The following is a 15607-nucleotide window of genomic DNA, read 5'->3' as shown; positions in this document are numbered from 1 at the left end:
GCGACACATGATTAGCTTGCGTCGCATGTTTTGCGTGCACACTTGACATTTTCGTTTTTTTCGTGACATTTAGATTTTAGACATCGTTTCTATTTTTGCGACACATGTTTAGCTTGCGTCGCATGTTTTGCGAGGGCACGGTGTAAGGCACTTGACCAGCCAGTGCACACAGCTGCCTCCTGACCAATCAGAGCACCCCAGGCCAACCAGTCGATCAAGAGAGCACACCAGCTTTCAGATTAATCAGCGCACGTACGGCCCATGAAGAGCACATCAGCTTTCAGATTAATAAGCGCACATACGGCCACCTGACCAACCAGAGGACCCAGGGTCCAACTGACCAGTCAGAGCACACAAGGCAACCTGACCGATCAGAGCACCCTAGCTTTGTGTCCTAACTTTGCACGATACGGCAACGCGGCCGTTTCTATTTCTGCGACACATGTTTAGCTTGCGTCGCATGTTTTGCGTGCACTTCACATTTTCGATTTTATTTGTGACATTTCGATTTTAGACACCGTTTCTATTTTTGCAACGCATGTTTAGCTTGCGTCGCATGTTTTGCGTGCACTTCAAATTTTAGATTGTTTTTGTGACATTTCGATTTTAGACACCGTTTCTATTTCTGCGACACATGATTAGCTTGCGTCGCATGTTTTGGTGCACACTTGACATTTTCGATTTTTTTCGTGACATTTCGATTTTAGACACCGTTTCTATTTCTGCGACACATGTTTAGCTTGTGTCACATGTTTTGCGTGCACTTCACATTTTCGATTTTATTCGTGACATTTAGATTTTAGACACCATTTCTATTTCTGCGACACATGATTAGCTTGCGTCGCATGTTTTGCGTGCACACTTGACATTTTCGTTTTTTTCGTGACATTTAGATTTTAGACATCGTTTCTATTTTTGCGACACATGTTTAGCTTGCGTCGCATGTTTTGCGAGGGCACGGTGTAAGGCACTTGACCAGCCAGTGCACACAGCTGCCTCCTGACCAATCAGAGCACCCCAGGCCAACCAGTCGATCAAGAGAGCACACCAGCTTTCAGATTAATCAGCGCACGTACGGCCCATGAAGAGCACATCAGCTTTCAGATTAATAAGCGCACATACGGCCACCTGACCAACCAGAGGACCCAGGGTCCAACTGACCAGTCAGAGCACACAAGGCAACCTGACCGATCAGAGCACCCTAGCTTTGTGTCCTAACTTTGCACGATACGGCAACGCGGCCGTTTCTATTTCTGCGACACATGTTTAGCTTGCGTCGCATGTTTTGCGTGCACTTCACATTTTCGATTTTATTTGTGACATTTCGATTTTAGACACCGTTTCTATTTTTGCAACGCATGTTTAGCTTGCGTCGCATGTTTTGCGTGCACTTCAAATTTAAGATTGTTTTTGTGACATTTCGATTTTAGACAGCGTTTCTATTTCTGCGACACATGATTAGCTTGCGTCGCATGTTTTGGTGCACACTTGACATTTTCGATTTTTTTCGTGACATTTCGATTTTAGACACCGTTTCTATTTCTGCGACACATGTTTAGCTTGTGTCACATGTTTTGCGTGCACTTCACATTTTCGATTTTATTCGTGACATTTAGATTTTAGACACCATTTCTATTTCTGCGACACATGATTAGCTTGCGTCGCATGTTTTGCGTGCACACTTGACATTTTCGTTTTTTTCGTGACATTTAGATTTTAGACATCGTTTCTATTTTTGCGACACATGTTTAGCTTGCGTCGCATGTTTTGCGAGGGCACGGTGTAAGGCACTTGACCAGCCAGTGCACACAGCTGCCTCCTGACCAATCAGAGCACCCCAGGCCAACCAGTCGATCAAGAGAGCACACCAGCTTTCAGATTAATCAGCGCACGTACGGCCCATGAAGAGCACATCAGCTTTCAGATTAATAAGCGCACATACGGCCACCTGACCAACCAGAGGACCCAGGGTCCAACTGACCAGTCAGAGCACACAAGGCAACCTGACCGATCAGAGCACCCTAGCTTTGTGTCCTAACTTTGCACGATACGGCAACGCGGCCGTTTCTATTTCTGCGACACATGTTTAGCTTGCGTCGCATGTTTTGCGTGCACTTCACATTTTCGATTTTATTTGTGACATTTCGATTTTAGACACCGTTTCTATTTTTGCAACGCATGTTTAGCTTGCGTCGCATGTTTTGCGTGCACTTCAAATTTTAGATTGTTTTTGTGACATTTCGATTTTAGACACCGTTTCTATTTCTGCGACACATGATTAGCTTGCGTCGCATGTTTTGGTGCACACTTGACATTTTCGATTTTTTTCGTGACATTTCGATTTTAGACACCGTTTCTATTTCTGCGACACATGTTTAGCTTGTGTCACATGTTTTGCGTGCACTTCACATTTTCGATTTTATTCGTGACATTTAGATTTTAGACACCATTTCTATTTCTGCGACACATGATTAGCTTGCGTCGCATGTTTTGCGTGCACACTTGACATTTTCGTTTTTTTCGTGACATTTAGATTTTAGACATCGTTTCTATTTTTGCGACACATGTTTAGCTTGCGTCGCATGTTTTGCGAGGGCACGGTGTAAGGCACTTGACCAGCCAGTGCACACAGCTGCCTCCTGACCAATCAGAGCACCCCAGGCCAACCAGTCGATCAAGAGAGCACACCAGCTTTCAGATTAATCAGCGCACGTACGGCCCATGAAGAGCACATCAGCTTTCAGATTAATAAGCGCACATACGGCCACCTGACCAACCAGAGGACCCAGGGTCCAACTGACCAGTCAGAGCACACAAGGCAACCTGACCGATCAGAGCACCCTAGCTTTGTGTCCTAACTTTGCACGATACGGCAACGCGGCCGTTTCTATTTCTGCGACACATGTTTAGCTTGCGTCGCATGTTTTGCGTGCACTTCACATTTTCGATTTTATTTGTGACATTTCGATTTTAGACACCGTTTCTATTTTTGCAACGCATGTTTAGCTTGCGTCGCATGTTTTGCGTGCACTTCAAATTTAAGATTGTTTTTGTGACATTTCGATTTTAGACAGCGTTTCTATTTCTGCGACACATGATTAGCTTGCGTCGCATGTTTTGCGTGCACACTTGACATTTTCGTTTTTTTCGTGACATTTAGATTTTAGACATCGTTTCTATTTTTGCGACACATGTTTAGCTTGCGTCGCATGTTTTGCGAGGGCACGGTGTAAGGCACTTGACCAGCCAGTGCACACAGCTGCCTCCTGACCAATCAGAGCACCCCAGGCCAACCAGTCGATCAAGAGAGCACACCAGCTTTCAGATTAATCAGCGCACGTACGGCCCATGAAGAGCACATCAGCTTTCAGATTAATAAGCGCACATACGGCCACCTGACCAACCAGAGGACCCAGGGTCCAACTGACCAGTCAGAGCACACAAGGCAACCTGACCGATCAGAGCACCCTAGCTTTGTGTCCTAACTTTGCACGATACGGCAACGCGGCCGTTTCTATTTCTGCGACACATGTTTAGCTTGCGTCGCATGTTTTGCGTGCACTTCACATTTTCGATTTTATTTGTGACATTTCGATTTTAGACACCGTTTCTATTTTTGCAACGCATGTTTAGCTTGCGTCGCATGTTTTGCGTGCACTTCAAATTTTAGATTGTTTTTGTGACATTTCGATTTTAGACACCGTTTCTATTTCTGCGACACATGATTAGCTTGCGTCGCATGTTTTGGTGCACACTTGACATTTTCGATTTTTTTCGTGACATTTCGATTTTAGACACCGTTTCTATTTCTGCGACACATGTTTAGCTTGTGTCACATGTTTTGCGTGCACTTCACATTTTCGATTTTATTCGTGACATTTCGATTTTAGACACCGTTTCTATTTTTGCAACGCATGTTTAGCTTGCGTCGCATGTTTTGCGTGCACTTCAAATTTAAGATTGTTTTTGTGACATTTCGATTTTAGACAGCGTTTCTATTTCTGCGACACATGATTAGCTTGCGTCGCATGTTTTGGTGCACACTTGACATTTTCGATTTTTTTCGTGACATTTCGATTTTAGACACCGTTTCTATTTCTGCGACACATGTTTAGCTTGTGTCACATGTTTTGCGTGCACTTCACATTTTCGATTTTATTCGTGACATTTAGATTTTAGACACCATTTCTATTTCTGCGACACATGATTAGCTTGCGTCGCATGTTTTGCGTGCACACTTGACATTTTCGTTTTTTTCGTGACATTTAGATTTTAGACATCGTTTCTATTTTTGCGACACATGTTTAGCTTGCGTCGCATGTTTTGCGAGGGCACGGTGTAAGGCACTTGACCAGCCAGTGCACACAGCTGCCTCCTGACCAATCAGAGCACCCCAGGCCAACCAGTCGATCAAGAGAGCACACCAGCTTTCAGATTAATCAGCGCACGTACGGCCCATGAAGAGCACATCAGCTTTCAGATTAATAAGCGCACATACGGCCACCTGACCAACCAGAGGACCCAGGGTCCAACTGACCAGTCAGAGCACACAAGGCAACCTGACCGATCAGAGCACCCTAGCTTTGTGTCCTAACTTTGCACGATACGGCAACGCGGCCGTTTCTATTTCTGCGACACATGTTTAGCTTGCGTCGCATGTTTTGCGTGCACTTCACATTTTCGATTTTATTTGTGACATTTCGATTTTAGACACCGTTTCTATTTTTGCAACGCATGTTTAGCTTGCGTCGCATGTTTTGCGTGCACTTCAAATTTTAGATTGTTTTTGTGACATTTCGATTTTAGACACCGTTTCTATTTCTGCGACACATGATTAGCTTGCGTCGCATGTTTTGGTGCACACTTGACATTTTCGATTTTTTTCGTGACATTTCGATTTTAGACACCGTTTCTATTTCTGCGACACATGTTTAGCTTGTGTCACATGTTTTGCGTGCACTTCACATTTTCGATTTTATTCGTGACATTTAGATTTTAGACACCATTTCTATTTCTGCGACACATGATTAGCTTGCGTCGCATGTTTTGCGTGCACACTTGACATTTTCGTTTTTTTCGTGACATTTAGATTTTAGACATCGTTTCTATTTTTGCGACACATGTTTAGCTTGCGTCGCATGTTTTGCGAGGGCACGGTGTAAGGCACTTGACCAGCCAGTGCACACAGCTGCCTCCTGACCAATCAGAGCACCCCAGGCCAACCAGTCGATCAAGAGAGCACACCAGCTTTCAGATTAATCAGCGCACGTACGGCCCATGAAGAGCACATCAGCTTTCAGATTAATAAGCGCACATACGGCCACCTGACCAACCAGAGGACCCAGGGTCCAACTGACCAGTCAGAGCACACAAGGCAACCTGACCGATCAGAGCACCCTAGCTTTGTGTCCTAACTTTGCACGATACGGCAACGCGGCCGTTTCTATTTCTGCGACACATGTTTAGCTTGCGTCGCATGTTTTGCGTGCACTTCACATTTTCGATTTTATTTGTGACATTTCGATTTTAGACACCGTTTCTATTTCTGCGACACATGATTAGCTTGCGTCGCATGTTTTGGTTCACACTTGACATTTTCGATTTTTTTCGTGACATTTCGATTTTAGACACCGTTTCTATTTCTGCGACACATGATTAGCTTGTGTCGCATGTTTTGGTCCACACTTGACATTTTCATAATTTTCGTGACATTTTGATTTAAGACACCGTTTCTATTTTTGCGACACATGTTTAGCTTGCGTCGCATGTTTTGCGAGGGCACGGTGTGAGGCACTTGACCAACCAGTGCAGAATCAATTGCACATCAGCTACCTGATCAGCGCAATCTGTTTTATGAACTCCAGGTGCTTCTCCTCCTCCAGCTTTGCAATGCTGTGTTTGCTCTTCTGCAGTTTGTGTTAGGTGTTGTCCAGCTTTTACCGCAGCGACTGGTTCTGCCAACTTGCTGATGATCTGACAACACACAGACATTTGCATTATGTATACATAAAAACTGTATTTCCAGTATAATGGATTTTTTTATAATTAATGTCATGATACAATCATCAGCATCTTAAATTCTTTAGTTTCTGTTATTTAGATTGTTTTAAATTTGTATGTATTTACATATCTATTATATTATCTTTGTATGACAATACAAAAAACAAATTACAGATTGTGAAAGGCGTTTATAATGCATTGTCTATTAGCAGGCCAGCAAATTTGATGTTATTCTCTCTTCTCACACAAATATTCCTTTTTCTGAAAATCTTGATAACACGTGTGGAGATTTTCTTATTTCAGGAAATAGGATTGTAAAAAAAATTAATATTTCTATACCATGCCTTCTATGTTTACTTATCAGTGGTGACTTCCACTACAGAGAAACCTGGAAATGTGAAAAGGTCTATTAGTATAATAGATCAATAAATTAATAAATTAGCATACATACACATACAATTAAGGGCAAAATAATTCACTCTTCAGTTAAATATTTATTCTTTTTAAAAAAAAAATTAAACAGATATTTAAAGGCAAAAGGAAATTTTCACAGTACATCCGATAATATTTTCTCTTTCAGATTGCGTCATTTAAAAAATTTCGTAGCAGTGGACAATTAGGAAAAAATAATTAATTATTTCCATTTTATTCATTATCCAAGTCTGAACGGTCTTTTATTTTGAAATAATAATTTTGAATATTTTGAAAAATGACCGTATTCTCTCGCTTACACCTTGGTCACTTGAGCGTCCAAATGTAACCCACTAACAGCAAAGTGAGTAAAAGTTAGACCTCTTTAGAAAGTATCTTTGCTAAGGGGGCCCAGTGAACGACCCACAAACTGCCAAGAAATAGATTCGCAAGCCATTTGTCAAAAAAATCTGGTGAATGCACCATGTCTTTGCAAGAAGATCAACTGATAGAGATCGCAAATGACAGCGGCTTTTTAGGGAGCGTTCGCATTTTGCGCATTTCTAGAGTTTGCAAAAGTCTGTTGTTTCCAATGGAGATGCACGTCTTGAGCGCACAAGTGGCATGACGCAGTCGTGCACCACGACACAAGTGCACCACGAGTCACTTAACAAGAATTGACCAATCAGCTTCAGCTTGTTTAAAATATTTACATTTTGGTAAGACTAATTTTGTCAGACAAACACAAAACACACAAACACTGCAATACTATGCTAATTTTATCCATAAATAAAACTTGTATCAGAGCGATAGCAATGTTTTGTCTTGTTAAAAGGAGTTATTTATCTGTTATTTACTTCATGGTGCGAGGCCAAAATATCAATATTAATCTTAATACAAAAATATTGATGTCAATATTTGATTAATGCAATTATAACTACATTAAATGGTGCCCCATGTGAGGCTAATATATCAATATTATTATCAATACCAAAATATTGACGTTAATATTTGTTATAAATCCAATTATCACTACACAGATGCAGTAGAGGCCTGGCAGAGCACCACCAGGAATGAAACCCAGCGTCTGGTGATGTCTATGCATTGCAGACTTCAGGCTGTAATTGACTGCGAAGGATTTGCCACCAAGTACTAATAAGTGAAAGTTTGGTTTATGATAATTATCCTGTCCAATTACATTTGGTCCCTTAAAAAGTGGGACGCATATGCAAACTGATATATTTCCTACAGCGTTCACCTGATTTGGAAGCAAATATCGTCCTATTAAAGCTGCCAGTCTGCAGTTAAAGAACATCTTGTCAATTTAATTTTAAATCCATGTGTTAGTGTATCGAGCCAAAAAGGTTAGAATTGCGTCGATGTTCAAATATTTATGGACCTAACTGTATATTGGATTTATGGATGGGCCCCAAAATAGACAATTAATTGTCAACGCTAAATTTTATGACAGGTGCATAATCACACTTATTTCTCACTGAATTAATCATCAGCCAAAATTCATAATCATGAGAGCACTGTGTATGTGCGCATTTGTTTTACCTGTGCTTCTCCCAGGCCCAGCTTAATGTCCTCCAGGTCCTCCAGCAGCAGTCTGGATTCCTCCTGCGCTCCTGTTTCCGCTGTGCTTCTCCCAGGCCCAACTCAATGTCCTCCTCCAGGTCCTTCAGCAGCAGTCTGGATTCCTCCTGCGCTCCTGTTTCCGCTGTGCTTCTCCCAGGCCCAGCTCAATGTCCTCCTCCAGGTCCTCCAGCAGCAGTGTGGATTTCTCCTGCGCTCCTGTTTCCGCTGTGCTTCTCCCAGGCCCAGCTCAATGTCCTCCTCCAGGTCCTCCAGCAGCAGTCTGGATTTCTCCTGCGCTCCTGTTACCGCTGTGCTTCTCCCAGGCCCAGCTCAACGTCCTCCTCCAGGTCCTCCAGCAGCAGTGTGGATTTCTCCTGCGCTTCTGTTTCTGCTGTGCTTCTCCCAGGCCCAGCTCAACGTCCTCCTCCAGGTCCTCTAGCAGCAGTCTGGATTTCTCCTGCGCTCCTGTTTCCGCTGTGCTTCTCCCAGGCCCAGCTCAACGTCCTCCTCCAGGTCCTCCAGCAGCAGTCTGGATTTCTCCTGCGCTCCGGCTGGTTGACTGCAGTCCAGAATGGTTTTGAGGAGTTGAGCATGTTCCCCTCGCAGCGTCTCCAAATCGATCACCGCGATTTAGTGTTGTAGTCAGCATGTTTTCATCCTGCATCATCCACTCTAGAGCCTCGTCACGGGGGTAAATCATCGTGGACATCACCCAATGAAACACACCTGCTGAGAAAAAAAACACACAAACCAATTAACATAATGGCTTCTTACAGAGCTCAACATAAATGAACTGAACTACTTTAAGCCTAACATAATAATAAAACTTTAACAAGTTTGAAAAAAAAAAAAAACAGGCTGAATAAATGACTATTTTCATTTTGAACTGTCCCTTTAACCCTTGTTGACTGTTTAAATTAACTAGACTTTCATTGGGTTTTTGCCCCATCGACTTTCACTAAAACCACACTTTTTGATTGCAAAGTAGGGCTGCACGATAAAATCTGACATTGAGTTGTTCTGCGATAAATATTAAAATATGTTTGCTACAAAACTTAAAAATGACAATTTGGAAAAAATTGTATTAAATTAAATTGATTGGGATAATTCTGTAGTGAAGGTAATTATACTTAAACTGTATTAAACAAATTGAAAGCAAAGATAAGTTAGGTAAGTGAGGAATAAGTGTAATAAACTTTCAGGGCAGCCAAATAGTATTCAGGTATAGGGTTAAAAAAATCTAATGTAAAATAACACCACAAGCCTGTATTGTATTAATTCAGTAAAACACAAGGTTACAAACAGTAAACTTTGTGACTTTCAAAAAAAATGCATGTAAAGTGAAAAAGATCCGGCGAAAATTTGGAAAGAATTCATAATTTTAGGATAATTTCTAATGACAATAGGATAATTTTGTAGTGGAGCACATCTGCATAAAATGTAATAAACAATCACATGATAAATACATTAAAGTAAAGTTACAAAAAAAAAATCTGGGAGTTTTATAGTATTCAGGTAAATCAAATTGATTTATTAAATTTAAAATAAAAACACTGATTATTATTCATTGTATATATAATGTTCTTAAATTTATTAGACTCCCTGAAAAACCATAAAGCATTTTTTTCATTTGTAACTTTGCTTTAATGTATTTATCATGTGATTGTTTATTACATTTTATGCAGATGTGCTCCACTACAAAATCCTCCTATTGTCATCAGAAATTATAAATTATTAATTCTTTCCAAATAGAGCTTTTCATTTCACCTGTTAAAACTATACTCAACATCGCCATATGTATGTAATGTCAGTTTTTTCCAATATCGAGCAGCCCTACACAGTAAACTGGAAAATAGAACATTGCAATATTTTTTATTCTTCAATAAATATTCACAAAATATTTACCAGATGACATGAATTTCTCTACTTTGAAAGAATTATTCATTTTCAACTGATTGGGATGATTCTGCGAAGTGCATCTGCATAAAACATAATTAACTATCTACAAGAACAGATCAATGCAATAAAAAAACATACAAATGAAATGACGTTTATCATTTTTCAAGTCTAAGAGTATTCAGGTACAGTAATACTTTATATTCCCTGCGGCTTAATGCCTTATTTATCAGGGGTCGCCACAGAGGAATTGTTACAGCCAACTATAACACAAACTAGGGAAAAAAACTAATGGATTGGTCTAGAGCAGGGGTGTCCAAACGCGGCCCTGGAGGGCCGGTGTCCTGCAGATTTTAGCTAAAATTAGCCTCAACACACTTGCAAAAATGTTTTTAGAAGGCCTAGTAAGAGCTTGATTAGCTAGTCCATGTGTGACTGAATGGAATTGGTATTAAACTTTGCTTGAACATGCCTGCTCCAGAGGAAATAAGATAAACAAACAAAATAAGTATGGAAGGAATCACAACAAAACTAAGACTGAACACAAAGGGAGCACAACGCCACTTCTAAAGGGCTGCTCAAGTCCCCACCTTGAAAGAGCTGCAGCGTCAATGATCTGCAGATGCAAAGAAACCTACTTAAAACAAAATGAGTACAAAATTGTAGAAGGTGACAAAATAGCAAAAATAAATAAACAAATAACTGGGCATGTAACAGGAATGAACAGCCAACTATTCCAGCATATGTTTTAAGCAGCGGATGCCCTTCCGGCCTCAACCCATTACTGGGAAACACCCATCCATTCACACACATATACACTATGATCAATTTAGTTTATTCAATTCACTTTATAGCACACGTTTGGACTGTGGGGGAAACCGGAGCACCCTGGAGGAAACCCACACCAACACGGGGAGAACATGTAAATTCCACATAGAAATCCCAACTGACCCAACAGACTCGAACCAGCAACCTTCTTGCTGTGAGGCGACGGTGCCAACCACTGAGCCACCAGGTACAGTAATTAAGTAATAAAAATTCAATAAAATTAATCAAAATTATTAAAATTAACTTTAAATTTTTAAAGTTACAAACAGTACAATCTCTTATGCTTAAATCTGTTTAAAATCATTAGTCACAGGCCTAAAAAAACACATGAAAATGAAAAATGATCGGCCAGGCTCAACATTGTATATCCTGCGATGTGACTATTGCAAATTACTACATTGCGATATCGATGCTGAAACACTATATTGTCCAGCCCTAGTCCTGTGCCTAAATATCTATTATTTCACCGCTTCTAAAGTTTCTTGCATTGGGTGTTTACACAGAAAGTATAACCATAATTGTTTAAACATGTTTTGAAACTTAAGTGTGAAAAATAAAAAATACAAAAATAAAAATAATCCAAAAACTGCAACAGCATTACAGCAAACAAGTTGAATCTGACGTATAAAGAAATTGAAAAATTACTTGACAAATCTAATAGAAATGAGAAATCGCAATATATAAAGTATATAAAGTTTTTTTAAAGGCACCACAAATATGAAAAAAAAACTGAAGTACATCAATAAATGAAGACTTAAAAAGTGAGCATTATTAAATATGACAAAAGAATAAGAAAATACTAAAAGATCACCCTAAAAAACACTGCCAATAAAAAGTAAACAATTAAATTGTGTCATGGATTTACAATCAAAAAATGCTTTTATAATGGAAGTCAATGGGGCAAAAGAAAAACACCAACATAGACACCAACAAACTGAAAGGGTAGCCCAGACAATATTGTTGAGTTTGTAAAAAATTCAAGAGCATTTACCTAAAATATACATGTCAAAATAAGATGTAACTAAAAAGCATAGCATTTGCTGAGAAACAGAGGAAATTGTGGCCAAATAATTTCTAAAAATTACCTTAGAGTGGATGAAAACATACCCAACAGCACACAAGGCTTAAGTCTATAACAAGCCTTCAGGCCATAAGCTTTCAGGCTATCATTGCAGACTTCAGTTACTAAAAACAGTCTGGAAAAATCAGGAGGAATCTGGAGAAATCCATCAAGGTGACCTGCAACATCACATCATCAATTTAAGAAAGATTGGTTTTATTTTCGCACATTCATACTTTCTCCTTAATAATTTCATTTCAGAAAAGTATTACTTGCAAAATATAAATAGCGAAATCACATTATCAGACAATGATTATCAAAGTACAACATTTATCACAGACAAATAAACAGTGCTAATGTTGTTTTGAAGTCATATACTAGCATGTGATTTCAGACCGAATATTCAAACTACCATGGTAAACAATATAGGGAGCATGTCAGAGGTTGCCACTGAACCAATGTGCAAATATAAAACCAACTTTACCTCAATATTGAAGTGTGCAAAGATCTCTCTTACACATACTCTCTCACACTCCATGAAAAAAATTTAAAAATTAAGGTTTTCTGCAGCGTCACTGATGACAAATTTTACCTGTTCTGAGCAGAGAAAAGCACCAACAATAAACAATACATGATTATATGGTGTCATGGCTTTACAATCAAATAATTCTTTTCTACTGGAGGTTAATGGGGAAAAAAAACATGAAAAGCCACCAACATAAAAAAAATAGTAGTCAATTTGCCCAGACTATATTGTTGAGTTTGTGAAAAATTCAAGAGCATTTTCCTAAAATATACATGTCAAAATAAGATGTCACTAAAAATCACTGCATTTGCTGAGAAACAGAGGAAATTGTGGCCAAATAAATCCTAAAAATTACCCCAGAGTGGATGAAAACATACCCAACAGCACACAAGGCTTAAGCCTTCAGGCCATAAGTTTCAGGCTATCAGTGCAGACTCCAGTTACTAAAAACAGCCTGGAAAAATCTGGAGAAATCTATCAAGGTGACCTGCATCATCACATCATCAATTTAGGAAAGATTGGTTTTATTTTCGCACAATTAGACTTTCTCCTTAATAATATCATTTCAGAAAAGTATTGTTTGCAAACTCTAAAAAGTGAAATCACATTATCAGGCAATGACTATCAATGTACATTTCTCACAGTCAAACAATTAGTGCTAATGTTGTTTTGAAGTCATATACTAGCATGTGATTTCAGACCAAATATTCAAATTACCATGGTAAACAATATAGGGAGCATGTCACAAGTTGTCACTGAATAAATGTGCAAATATAAAACCAACTTTACCTCAAGATTGAAGTGTGCAAAGATCTCTCTTACACATGCTCTCTCACACACTCCATAAAAAACTGAAATTAAGGTTTTCTGCACTGTATCAGATGACAAATGTTACCTGTTTCCAGCAGGGAAAAACACTAACAATAAAAAATGCACGATTATATGGTGTCATGGCTTTACAATCAAGAAATATTGTTATAATGGATGTTAAATTTAAGAGCATTTTCCTAAAACAAGTCAAAATAAGATGTCATTAAAAATAATTGCATTTGCTGAAACACAGAGAAAATTGTGGCCAAATAAATCCTGAAAACATCCCCAACAGCACACAAGGTTTAAGTCTATGTATATTCTACTACATAAGAAGCTTTCAGGCTATCATTGCCAACTCCAGTTACTAACAACTACCTGGAAAAATCAGGAGGAATCTGGAAAAATCCATCAAGGTGACCTGCAACATCACATCATCAATTTAGGAAAAATTGGTTTTATTTTCGCACATTCAGACTTTCTCCTTAATAATTTAATTTCAGAAAATTATTACTTCCAAAATATAAATAGCGAAATCACATTATCAGGCAATGACTATGATTGTGCAACATGATTTACAGCCAAATAAGCAGTGCTAATGTTGTTTTGAAGTCATACTTGCATTTGATTTTAGACTGAATATTCAAATTACCATAGTAAACACTATAGGGAGCATGTCAGAAGTTGCCAATGAACGAATGAATATTAAAATAACTTTACCTCAATATTGAAGTGTGCAAAGATCTCTCTTACACATACTCTCTTTTACACACACTCCATATAAAAGACAGAAACTAAGCATTTTTTGTACTGTAACTGACCAGAAGTTTGACCTGTTCCAAGCAGGGAAAAGCACCAACAATAAAGAATGAACGTTTATATTGTGTCATGGCTTTACAATTAAAAAATATTTTTTCTAATGGATGTTAATGGGGCAAAAAATAAAACAAAAAATGGAAAGCCACCAACATAACAAAATGGTAGTCAATTTGCCCAGACTAAATTGCTGAGTTTGTGAAAAATTCAAGAGCATTTTCCTAAAATATACAGGTCAAAGTAAAATGTGTCACTAAAAATCACTGCATTTACTAAGAAACAGAGAAAATTGTGGCCAAATATATCATAAAAACCACTCCAGAGGGGATGAAAACCTCCCCAACAGCACACAAAGTTTAAGTCTACATATATTCTACTACATAATAAGCCTTAAGGCCATAAGCCTTCAGGTTATCAAGGCAGACTCCACAGTGACTAACAGAAGCCTGGAAAAATCAGGGGGAATCTGGACAAATCCATAATGACCTGCATCATCACATCATCAATTTAGGACAGATTGGTTTTATTTTTGCGCATTCAGATTTTCTCCTCAATTTCATTTCAGAAAAGTATTTTTTGCAAACACTAAATGGGGTACAACAGTACAACATGGTTTACAGTTTATTAATGCTGTGCTGTTTTAAAGTAACACTTGCATGCTATTTCAGACCAAATATTCAATATAGCGGTAAGCATTAGGTGGGCGTAGCAAACTTACTGATTTTTTTCGAAAGCATTAGGTATGAGAGTCTCTGCTGTGATCAGGAATAAGAGTGAGACACAAAGATTACACAGATATACATAACTTGTCTACGACCCGTAAGTATACTCAGAGATTGGTGTCAAAAGGTAATCTGTACCACAGATTAGACAGTTTAAAGCATTTAGGCACAGAAAATTAACATTTTACAAACTTCAAGACAGATTAATTGTATTTAGGAACAGTATATATGCAATGAATATTAATCAGTGTTTTTATTTTACATTTAATTATTCAATTTGTTTTACCTGAATAAGACTACCAGAAAAACCAGAAAGCATTTTTTTTTTCATTTGTAACTTTGCTTTAATGTATTTATCATGTGATTGTTTATTACATTTAATGCAGTTGTGCTCCACTACAAAATCATTCTATTGTCATCAGAAATTATCCAAAAATTATAAATTCTTTTCAAATAGAGCTTTTCATTTCACCTGTTAAAACTATACTCAACATCGCCATATGTATCGAAAAAAATAAAATATTGCTATGTCCGTTTTTTCCAATATCGTGCAGCCCTACACAGTACACTGGAAAAAAAATCGAACATTGCAATATTTCTTATTCTTCAATAAATATTCACAAGGCCCATATTTCACCAGGCCCATAGCCAGCCATGTGTCAGAGGTGGTTCTTTTTTTTTTCAAAATGTGGACTTTTTGCAGTTATTCACCCAATTTCTATTTGATTATGATCTTTAAATACTCCAATAAGTGGCATTTTAAGCACTCTTTTAGCTGGATAGCTTGTTGTATCCTCTATTTTTAAGTACCAAAAATATTTCCTAAAGATTTATAATAAATAAAAAAAGTTGCAATTTTTTTCTAGCCCCTCTTGAAAATTCATCTAACAACAACAGCCTAATTAGTATAAACAGCAGAAGTCAGTCTGAGACACTTGAAAAATGTAGGGAAAATAT

At 38.4% G+C, this 15607-nt stretch overlaps 1 long non-coding RNA gene across 1 annotated transcript; it reads right to left on the bottom strand.

Moving 5' to 3' along the window:
* Positions 1 to 4684: 4684 nt before the first annotated feature.
* LOC141375391 (uncharacterized) lies at positions 4685 to 8259 on the bottom strand. Its single transcript, XR_015944707.1, has 3 exons — positions 7972 to 8259; positions 5804 to 5973; positions 4685 to 5195 (listed from the first exon to the last, which is right to left on the bottom strand). It is a non-coding gene; the product is annotated as an uncharacterized LOC141375391 (long non-coding RNA).
* Between the last annotated feature and the right edge of the window lie 7348 nt (positions 8260 to 15607).

The sequence above is a fragment of the Danio rerio genome, chromosome 7, assembly GCF_052040795.2.
Source record: "Danio rerio strain M-AB ecotype USA chromosome 7, GRCz13ab, whole genome shotgun sequence".
In the NCBI taxonomy this organism is placed as follows: Eukaryota; Metazoa; Chordata; class Actinopteri; order Cypriniformes; family Danionidae; genus Danio; species Danio rerio.
This window is presented reverse-complemented; position numbering and strand designations above follow the sequence as displayed.